This window comes from Drosophila novamexicana, unplaced genomic scaffold (genome assembly GCF_003285875.2).
Source record: "Drosophila novamexicana strain 15010-1031.04,08,12 unplaced genomic scaffold, DnovRS2.1 tig00000770-arrow-pilon, whole genome shotgun sequence".
NCBI classification, from domain to species: Eukaryota; Metazoa; Arthropoda; class Insecta; order Diptera; family Drosophilidae; genus Drosophila; species Drosophila novamexicana.
The window spans coordinates 2986158-2998332 of record NW_020824821.1 but is presented as its reverse complement, the minus strand read 5'-3'; positions in this window follow the sequence as shown (position 1 = coordinate 2998332).

Genomic DNA, 12175 nt, shown 5'->3' with positions numbered 1-12175 from the left:
CAGAGGGTATTATAATATTTTCGTAAAATGTGCAACGCATAGAAGGAGACATCTCCGACCCCATAAAGTATATATATTCTTGATCAGCATCAACAGCCGATTCGATAGAGCCATGTCCGTCTGTCCGTCTGTCTGTTTCTATGCGAACTACTCTCTCAGTTTTAAAGCTATCTTAATGAAATTTTGCAGAAGTCCCTCTTTCTGTTGCACGCAGCATATATGTAAAAACCAGCTGGATCGGACCACTATATCATATAGGTGCCATAGGAACCTTTGCCTACGGGCAAAGCACTATAAGCATTATGAAAAGGTTGGGTCTGCAAGGGTATTAGATCTTCGGCGTGCCGAAGATAGCCTTTCTTTCTCGATTAAATTTCTGCTCGATTACTCCTGCAGCTCTTCAGTAGATCTTGAGCAGAGATTACGGCAATTCGCACCCGGAAAATGGCAAAGAAAATTTAAACAAATTTATTTTCCCGACAGCTGAATCAATCGATCTTGACAAACTTGTGCTCGGGGTAAATGAAATGTTAAATCCGCTTGCGCAAGATAGCATACAGCAGACAATGCCGAGGTACAGATACATTTTAGGCTATCTTATCTTCTTGGGCTGTTCTTTTGAATTGCTTGTTGTTTTCTCTTCTCTTTTCCTGGCTAAGCCGCAAACATTTTGCGCTGTAGATCAATCAAAGGCAGCCAGTGTACCATGCTGAACATAATAATAAATCAACGGAAATGTTTCTGTGCCATGTAAATGCAGGACTTTCGACCTACGTGGCATGTCCTGGCTGCAGCAGGATGCCCTTTGTGTGTGTGTGTGTGTGTGTGTGCGTCTGATCCTTTTGTGTTTGCCAAAATTGTTGTTTTTGCTGCGATTCGTTTCGTTTCGCTTGTTTGCATTTGCGAAATGCAAAATACTTAGCTGGACCAGCTGCAGGTCCATGGTCCAGACAACGAGTATTTGCTTTCAAAAAAGAATTGTGTGTGTGCGCGGCGATCTTCACTACGATATGCAAACATCTGCCAGACAGAGACAGAGAGCGAGAGAGAGAGAGAGAGAGAGAGAGAGATCTGCCGCAGGCATAGTGATCGCAACTGTACCCAAGCTCGGTTTACAGGTGGCAAATGCCATAGTCCACATAGTCGATCATCAGTCATCAATTTGATACGTGCCGCGGGGCATATCTACCGATCCAACGATCCAGCGATTCGCCGATCTGTCGATCGCGCCCAAAAAAAGGAAAAAAAACCATTGAAACTAATCAGTCAACACCTGTTATTTTGGACTATATTAGCTGTGCTACGTGCGCGTCCGCCATAACAGAAATTTATAACCCCAAAACGTTGCATGATCCATGTGCCATGTTCGCTGCGCCTGTCTGTGTGGTTTTTCCTAGTAAGATCGAAGAGTGAGAAGAAAAAAAGGATGTCTTCGTAAACCTGTTGGCTGCTAATGCGGCACATTAATTCAATAGGCCATGCAGACACGGCTAGCAAGATCGAGAGCAGCAGAACCAGAAAGGGGCAGGTAGCGCAACGTTCCTGACCGGGATTAGCATTAGAAAGAGCTGAAGAGAAAAAAAGATAAAGGATCAACGAGCCATACGTCTAAGTAGCCGGCTTATTGTAAGCCAGAGCAACGATCGAGTCCTGAGACTCCCTCAGAAAACCCTTGAAACTCATTCAGGCGGAAGTAACAGCTGCATCTTGTCTTGTAAATGCAGCCACAGTCTCCCAGACTTGGCAATTATGCGCAGCTGTAAGATCGAAGATCGACAAAGGATCGAAAGCTTCGCTCCCACACACACCAAAGGTACAAAGAAAAAAATGAAAATAAAAATAAAATTTACCAAAGCTTTGCAACAGCTTTCTGTGGTTAAGGTTTGTTTTTTTGGTGGTTTATTTTATTTATTTTTATTTTTTGTTTTTGGCTTCAGTGGTCAGCATCGTCGCACCTGTCGCACAATTTATTTTACGCCAAGAAGTGAAAAGCCCCAAAAGCAGTAACCACCAAAAGCAAAAGGAAAAAAGACAGTTGCTTGATGTGCAGCGCATATCCGTTTGTCTTTAGCTTCCTTTTCGTAATGACGACAAACCCAAAAAGAAGCAGCTGCCAGCCAGCAGCCAAAAAAAAGAGGAAAAGAAAGAAAGACAAGAGCAAGTATCTTTCGATTGCAGAAGACCCAATGCCCTGCGGATATGCTATAGTATATAAGCATTACGTGAGGTATAGAAATATGCCCAAGCTTAAGCAACTAAATAATTTATAAGCTGCCTTCCTATGTATATAAATAATATAGTAGCACGAATCCAATCAAATTTAACCTAAATAATTTTTTAGAGACTTTCCTATAATATTACACATATAAATATTATAGAACTATGGCGCCAATCAAATGTAACCAAAATAATTTATAAGCTACTTTCTTATAATATGTATAAAACATATAGCATTATGACTACAATGAAATTGAACGGTCTTTGAATACAAATAACTAGTATATAGGTTAAAACTTATATTCAAGTATTGAACATTTTAAATAAAATGTATATATAATAATATACTTATGTTAAAAATAACATGAAATAATTAACATCACTTTACAAGTTTTTCTAGTTTAAGCAAAATTTTTAAAAATTCTCAACTTCAACCTTGTGATAAGGCAGAGCACATAAAGTTAATATTCTTCAAGTTCCTTAAAGTATAATAATAATTAGTCCATGGTATACAGTAAAAGTTGCTTATGTTTCGATCATTCGATTATTCGATTAGGTATAGATCTGTCGAGCCTGTTCCAGATATGTATAAAAACGAAAAATTCAATTTCCGACGAATCGTTGTCATGAATGAGAATTCTAGCTATAGCAGGTTGATCCTGGTTCGCAAAAAAAAACTGTAATAAGAACAAAAAAAAAAAAAGAGACCACTTCAAGTAGGACACACAGAAGCACATGCTCAAAACAACCCATGCAGCTGATCAATATATATTTCCCTATAATGATCTATAATATTAATCTCAATAATGACTTCTATGCATTGCACATTTTATAAGAACATTATAATACCCTCTTGATAGAGCATGAGCGATGCAAAGAAACTTGGTCCTGATCGCCAGATATTAACAGACCCCCAGACAGTCGAACAGACACAGCTACAGACTTTGGTCTTGCTTTAGTCTTGGGCTTTCAGCGCGGATCTTTGCTTGTAATTTGCAATCGTTCACATGTTGTTCTTGTCTGATTTTATTTGCTTTGATATGCTTCTCGTTTTTTTATTTTTCTTTTCTTTTGGTGATCATAAAGTTGCCCTGCGATCACTTTAAGTAGCTCTTGCTTTTATAAAATTGCCGAAATTTACGCAAACTGTCTCAAAGTACTGAAAGAATACTTCCTTCTGTTCTCTGACTGTGAGAAACAAAAGATCCGCGAGATCGTTTCTGATTCACCCAACGGCTGTAGATCAATGTCACGTTTATGTTTTTGATACAAATTTATAACTTTATTAAAAATATGTATGTGTATAAAGGATGTTGACACGCTGAGTTATGCGTAGCCAGCGATCGCATCTTTTTCGCATTGATCAACAAGGCATCGAAGTACGCGGCCAATATAAATATCAATACTTGCAAGATCACTAAAAAATTGATTATCAAAATGTATTATTATGTTAATTATGCTAAGCTGGGGCTATTTCAAATTTTCAAAATATTCACAAATTTTATTATTATGTAAAATATTTAATTCTTTCACAAAAAAGGGTTGATATGGTCGAATGATAAAAAAAGCTCAACAAAAGCATTGCGCTTCATATATTCACTTATCGAGGATCACACCAGAGGATCATGAGAAACGAACATACATATATAAAATAGATTCAAAGCAAACGAAATCCTAACAGAAATAAAGCTCTACTCGTTTAACGAGGTTCACTGCTGAGGAAACTTTTGACAATTACAAAAATATTACATAAAATATTATATAATTTTTCGAAGTGAGTTCGAGAAATGCTAAAAGAAAACTCAGTATGGTCAAAGTGAGGATCACGGATCACTTTCGAAGATCATTCCAAGTTTATTGCTATATTATTGTATTATTTCGAAATAAATTCAGGAATAGAGTTCAGCACACTTTACTTTCGTGGATCAGAACTTTCTAGAAAAGTGCCAAGGGTCACATGCATAGATCTTTATGATCGAAGGTTCGGGTAGATTTCCTTTCTCGTAATAGTTCAGGTATTCGATCAATATACAGCTAAAGTAAAACATTAGCTATTCATGAAATGAATATCAGTTCTAACGAAAAGTTCTAGTTACAGATAAATATGCTTCTCCGTAAGTAAGTATGAGCCAAGTTCAATTTTTACGCCATTCTCAATTGGAGGATCACCTTCAAGGCTCGAGAATTTGCGAACACCTTTGACAAATTTCAATTCCTACCTATAATTAATTATGTTTATAGCCTTTCCAGATAGTTAACTAGCATAACTTTCGGGGGCAGTCACAAAGTGAGTGATGGGTTAGCGTTCTCCAGACTCAAGCCGAGAATACCCTGTTCGACACGAAATAAATTGCTTGTTAAACATAAACAAATTGCAAACAATTAATAAAGCATTTCGGTTGTGTGTACTTTTTGAATGTTCATCATGTGGCATGTAATGGACCATTTGATGGTTTAGAGGGCAGTTATATGGGGTGACTTGTAAACTACATTGTAACATGCAACCCAACACGCTAACCCAAACCCAAACCGAAACCCTTGCCCATAGCGTAGCCCATCAACCGAATGCCGCCGCTTCGAAGGTGTGAAGACAGTTGGCAGATTAGACAATTTGCCATGGTTCGTTAGGAGTTCTGCCGGGTCCAATGGCATATGGAAAATCAAAACATAATTTCCAACGCCTCAATGAATTTTGTTCCTTCCTTTTTTTTGCGACAGGCAAGGGAAACCTTGGATCTTGGGCTCATAACTATTACCGGTTTTTCAAAGACGACGCAAACTAGTTTCGCGATTGAGTAGAGAGATCTTTGCGTGTGCGATTGTGTGTGTGTGTGTGTGTGTTGTGCTTTCTTTGAGCGAGACAATGTGGTTCATTAGAATTGCACACATTCAGTGAAAGAAAGAAAACAAGAATATTCTAAATAAAAATCAGTCAAGTCTAAAACCTTTTACGAAATGTTTATGTTGAGAACTTATTTTCAAATTCCGAAATTTCTAAATACGAAGTGCCTCAGAAATTATGTTCTTTCATTGATAACGTTTTATTCTTATTTTAAGTATGTAAATTCTTATAAGTAAAAGATGTAAAAGATATAAGTATTTAACACTTGATTCAAGACATGCTCAAAATAAAAGTTTGTTGTTTGAGCAAAGATTTTCATAAACTGACAACAGACTTCATCTAATTTTGAGCCCGTATTTCTGGGTTTTTCCGAAACTGAGAACAAAATTCTTATTTTAATACGGGAATTCTGAGTTTTTCTTAAACTGAGAACAAGTTTCTTATTTTAAGCCTGAATTTGTATAGAATTTGTATACTTTAAGAAAGTTTACCACTTCTTTCAAGCAAAAAAATTATTTTTATAGAAAATAGAATAAGATAAAATATATTTGAGTTTCTCGGGTTTTGCCTGAAGGCTGAGCAGGATCTGCAGGACCCGATAAGAGAGCCAGTTGTACAGCTGCCTCTGGCAAATGCTGAGCTTTGCGGCGTGGCACAAATCAATTGGCATTACGTGTTGCGACTGTGGCAGCTGTTATCCTGGCAAGCGGCGCATCCTTTTGTAATTAACAACAAGGCCTCGCAGGAGCAGAAGTGGACCGAAAAAGGTAAGGAGGAAGGAGGCGGAAGGGGGAACCGGCGGCTTGCCCGCAGGCACGGGTTAAACTCATTAAAGCCAACGCCGGCTGCGCAGTACAGTTCTGCCCAAGCGGCTGGCTCAGTCGTTCAGTCAGTCTGTCAATTTGTCCGTCATTCATGCGAGCTGCAGCAACTGTTTGTCGGCCTCTTGGCCATCACCTGCCTGCTCTTAGCCATGTGCCTGGCCCCTGTGCGTCTGTGTGTGTGCATGTGTGTCTGTTAATGTGTTTAATGATGCCTGTGCCATTCGCGCAGTTATGCTAAATTGCTGCTGCGGCTACGGCTGCAACTGCTGCGACTGCGACTGTTGCCGCAGCTCCCCCTCTGTGGCAGCCCCAAGCAAGCGACCACAAGCGACGGCACATGTCGCCGTCTCGTGCGACGCGTCATCGATCGATGTCCTGCAAGATGCGGGTCTCCGATCTTCTCTCTAGCCACGCGCCTATACAAAAACTCTTGAATACTTGCAAAACTTTCCTCATGATTTTTGTTTTATTTTTTGCCTTTATCTTCCATCGTGGCACCCTAACCACATCAAGCTGCAACTGCACCTGCCAACAAAATGTGGCCAAATGTGGGCTGCCCTAATGGAGTTGTCTCTGCAAGATTCGGGTATTCGGCGATTCGAGTTTTTTTCGCTTCCTATTTTTTGTGGCTCTTAACTTCACAAGTTGCGAACTGTTTCTGCTGCAGGGCGCAGCACATTAATTACGAAAATCCTTGGCTAATTATTTTCATATTTTATTTAACGTCTAAAATAAAATAATATATATGTTTTGGTATATGGCAACGCCTTGCAGTCTGTTTAAAGGGGCAGATCTTTGGGCATTCATTAGGCATGAATCTTTTGTATCCCAGTTATTATGATAAAGCTACAAAATTTAGCTATACAGTGAAAACTCTTTTTACTAGTTTTCGAAAGTTGCCTGAAAGCTCGTTTTCAATGTAAAATTAACAGGAATTGGACGAAATATGATTGAGACTAAAAAAATATAAATATACATAAAAGGCAACTTTCTTTTAACCTTACTCTATGTTTCACTGAATTTCATTTTTAAAAGTATTACCTAGAAATTTCTAGGATAGTTTGCATTATATTTAAAAAAAAAATTGAATTGCTTAAAGTTTTGTATGTATAGTGTCTATTAAAAAAAACGTTGCTATATCATTTTTTTATTATATAAAACTATGGAGAGAAAAAACCCCACAAAAGTATTCTTATCTCAAGGACATCCATAACATTGTATACGAAAAACAAAAATCCAGCAGGGCATATGCACTTCGGCGCATGCACATACAAAAACCCTAACGCGAGATCGATGAGCTCCTCTTTGTAGTTTGCAGCAGCGCTGCCTTTTGTCGCTGCTGCTAAGGCAAAGCAACAAAAAACGTCCGTTATTATGCTTTGTAGTAGAGATGCGCTCGGGCCAAAACACGAAGCGGTTCTTCTCCTCAGCAAGAGACATTTCGTGCTCGTGCAAATTCGTGCCTGGAAATATCGACCAGCGCACATCGCTGCTTTTGTGTTTGCCTGGCAGGCTGGCTGCCTGCATCGCTGTTACCTTCTCGAAGCAACAACAGGAGTTCTTCTTCTTCTTGGTTTGTGTGGCTGACGCTTACGAGCGACGTTGTCGCTGAAGTAGGAATCAATTGCGCGCGCACCATCGGCGAGGAAGGTTGTAGCATGCGAACTCTCTCTGTTCAAGAAGTTCTTTTAGCCAACGCGAACTTTGCCGTTGAAATGATCTCTCGTGGGCTCGTTAAAGTTTGTTGGTGTCTGTGTCTCTGTGTTGTGTTTTTATTTGTTAACTGCAAAAGCGTTACCTAAAGACGAAAGACAAAGTGCCGAACGTAACGAACAGAAACTAATTGTGTGTGTTAAGTGCAAAGAGACATGCAGAAAATATGCCAAAAACAACTATTCGACTGCTGCTGTCGCCGCTGCCGTTGTAAAGTTTGAAACCAAAATGCTACGCAGATGCAGTCTTGGTGGGTGCGGCAGTGGCTGATCTTGAACTCGCGTTGAGGCCGAGGCCAAGCTCTACAACGTGGATCTAACGGTGCAGCAAGTGCAGCGGCAGCAGCATCAGCACGACAAGGAAAGAGTCAGCGCAGCAGCCATTGCATTTCTTTTGATTGCTTGTGTATCATCTTCGGGGATCTGGCAACCGCCTGCGCCTGCGCCCACTCGTCCGGTAAAATTTTCGTCGCCGAAATGGTTTTCTTAGCGCACAACTGTTTTTTTTTTCGGCGATGAGGAACAAGATGGCAGACGAAGTCTATGCACTCAAAAGGTAATCTTATGCTAGAGTTATAAAACTGCCGTTAGTTTTTATGTTTAACCGTTTGGCGTTTGGGTGCAGCAGCGCAGCAGAAGCAGCAGAGCTGCTCTCTCAACTTTTTACAGCCTGTACAAAGTCCAAATTCCGTATTTATGTCCTACCATCAAGTAACTGACGCTTGCAGTTTGACCGTCATACAAACACATCCAGCTTTGCATTGCGGCCTATGACGCAATAAATTAAACGACAACCGAAGTTTACAGCGAGTGGAGAGGGGAAGACTCATACCCTTTGACGAAACTTTAACGACGCAAAAGATTATATCGGTGGTGGTAGCTTTCGCTTACATGCTGTCGCGCAACAAACAGTACAAAGAAGTAGTTCATTGTGCTTAAGTATTTTGTGCGTTTTGACTCATCCTGTTACAATGCAGAGACGCCCCCAATGGTATAGCGCGCCAAGTAACGGACCCGGCACAGAAGCAGAGCAGCAAAAAGGGCAGCCCGAAAGCGCAAGAGAGCGGGAGAGCGAGCATCACGTGTCGCTCAAGTTTTTTGCAGTTTGCTTTGTGCCGCGTATCTGCTCCCCATGTCAGCGCCTTCATTATTATAATTTTTAGTGCTTATGCATAAATCAAAATATGTACGATTGTATGTATGTGCGCGCATATGCATGTATGTATATGCATACTTAATTTTTTGTTTTTTTTTTTTTAATACGTACCAAAAAAAAAACACCTTTCCCTGGCCGCCTGCACTAATTTTGCAAAATGTTGCCGCTGATCCTTTTTTATGTGTTGCGCGCATTTCCGTTACTGTTTTTTCTTCTTCCATCCCCCTTTGCTTTTGTGCCAAATCATTGGCATATAACATAAAACATAAAACTTGAAATGTCTGTGGTTTGCATACAAATTCATTAGTGCCGGCCTGCGAATGATGATTGCGGACGGCGTCTGCCCCGCTGCCTACTTCACCTCCCACACACAGACACACACACACGAAGCATCCATGGCACCTTTGTTTCTTCTGTTTTGGGGTTTGCATTTTCTGAGAATTCTGCAGCGCACCTTTCCTACGGGGCGCTCGGCAGCGCAGGAACTCACACGGCGTTGCCATGCTGTTTATTATTTTTTCATTGGAATTGCCTTTGTGCTTTCCTTGTACATCTTCGAAAACTGCTTTAATTACATAATGGCTGTATTAACAGTTAAATAGATTAATACGTATATATCTACATCAAGCTCTTTTTTAGGAAGTTTTGGAATTTCTTCCGATCAAACTCCCAGAGCCTAGCTATAAAAGAAGAAATCTCTTTTATTTTTAATTATAGTTTTGTATATCATATATGTATATTCTTTTTGTCGCATGTTTCTTATCGCGAATCCATCTTCATCTCTATGAGACACTCTACACGATACAGATCATTGCTTATAGACCCCCCCCCCCCCCCCCCCCCGACTCCCTGTCGCACATAAATTAAGCGCAAACTCAACACTTTTAGCTACGCGACGAACAAAGAATTTATGAAGTTAAAATAATTTATTTTTTGTGCTGCCCTTTTTTCCGCTCACTGTGTAACCAAAAATGTGACCCAAAACTCGTTCTGCACGACAATTTGGCCACTAATTTTGGAGCAGCATCCCAAATACACTTGGTCGGTACAATTTTATTGATCTTCAGCGCAAAAATATAAAATTGTTTCATGGTCGTCGTCGTCGTCGTCGTCGTCGTTGTCGACGCCGGTAACGAAATCGAAAACGAAACACAAAACTTGGAATCGAATTCAAAACGCAAAGTCCAAGAGATTCCAGGATCACAGAGGAGGACAGCAGACTGGGTCTGGAACTTGGAAGCTGGGCAGACGTCGCGACGATAACAACAACAACAAATAGGCTGGCTTAGGAGCCACTGTCCGGTGCCCAGTAAAGCAGCTGCTGTCGCAAAACTAAAAAAGGGCAGCCGAAAAATATTTTTATCTTGATATTTTTTGTTTGTTGTTTTTTGTGCCCGACTCCGTTCTAAATACGCCAAGCGCTGCTAGCGGGGCATAAATATATGTCTTTAGCGTGGCATGTCTGGTTGCGTTTTCGAAGGTTGGTAAATGGGCCAGTAAAGCTTGGAGTTGAGGAGTTGGGGGCGATCGCCGAGTGCCGGCCGTCTGCCAAAATTCATGGAATTAGTTAACGATTAATGATTGGATATTGATTTCGGTTCTGTGTGCTCTCTCAAGGCTCAAGATATGCGTTGGAGTATTGGAGCTGAGGCTATGATATACATCTATGGATATATGCATGCAGAAGGTTCTGGGAAATTGGAACTACTATAGTTTGTCCCCTCTTTTATATATTCTTGTAAATCAGAATTAACTGGAAGCAAAGGGTTCTATCAACTGTATAGGAGATATATATGCATGACCGAAGATCTCTTACTTTCTACGACTCATTAAATATAATCGTAAAGCTACCTAAAATTTAAGTGTTCCCTCAATTTCTTTCGACATCTTTCTCCATTCCTTAAATGAGGCGTCATTTTATTGGCATAACGAACTTTCTTTCTTCTTTTCCTTAACTGCTTTAGCTTTACGATCCCGACATAAAAAAAAAAAAGAAAAAAACAAAACACATCCGAAATTAGAGAGGGACACGAAATAACAACCAGCAGAAGTGCGAATGAAATGAAATGTATATTTTGCCCAGGTAGTATTTTTTCTCGTAACACTCTTTTCATTTATTTTTTTGTTTTTGCTTCTCGGTTCCTATGAAACTTAGTTTGTGTGCTTGCTCCTTGGCTCCATGTCAAATTGGCGCTATCGAATAGCAACACACACACACACACGCACGCACACACACACAGATCCGAATGCCCGATATAACTATGGGAAGCCTTTTCTTAATAAGCGTTCACGAAATTTCTGCTTAGCTCTTTGAAAATTTGTAGTTCGCCTGCGCGAAATTCAAGGCATAAATTCTTGAAGATCTTTGCCAAAACTTTGCTTGGACGAGATTTACACACACACACAGGCACACAAACAAAACACAGCATAATTGGTACACATTTAACGCCACGTTGCGCAGCATCCGAGAATCTCGTTGGACAGTAAATCTCGCATCTGAAATGTGTGTGAGAATTTTGTGAAATGTGAGCTCAAGAGTTCCAAGTCTCACGGATTATAACTGGGCGCAAATTTGGCCGCTAATGATTTGCTTGCTGACTTGGCAACAAGCAGCGAGTGTGAGTGTGTGTGTGTGTGCGAGTATGTGTGTGTGTGCCGAGGCCTATTAATTGCATTTTAAGCCAGGCTGCTTGACTCTTCCAACGCCTCAGCCACTCGCAGCAGGCTCTAGTAATTGAGTTGTTAGGCTTTCGGTTGTGTTGTCCCCCTCAGTATCCCCAAATAGTCCGCTCGCTCTTCTGGCCGACAGTTGAGCTATGTGCGGAATTTTAGTTTTATTGCTAACGAGATGATCATTTTGTTTAGGATTTCAAAGGAGATAGCTTTTAATTTAAACTGATCGTAAAATTAACTTGTTTAGCATAGCTTAAATGAATGTTGGAAAAGCGTTACCCGTTGCTCAATTATTGGACTTAGATCCAAGTTCAAGTCCTTGAAATGTGATAGAAGTCCAATTCCTATTAATGATATTGGCATGGTATGGATTTTGCCTTTTCTGATCTTGGCATAATTTCCTATAGCTAAGAACGCATTGAACTCGCGACGCTAGTTTCGTAAAGTTCCAATTGTCGAGTGCATACTCTATTGGAATAAACGTTTATAAAGGCATATAGATTGAGTATGGGTGCGATAAAACAAAAACAGAAATATTTTTGCTCAGAGTTATTTTTTTGCAAGTTGAGATTACGAAAACGCTTTCAACGAAGTTTTACTTTTATAAAGATTTATTTGAAATAAACTTAAAAATAGCAGCGGAAAAACTGAGAGAACCGAACCAAGAAGAAAATTAAAATAACGATTTCCAAGTTGGTTCAACATGTTCTTAAAGGAAGGATTAAACCAGTTGTAATGCAATTTCATCTTC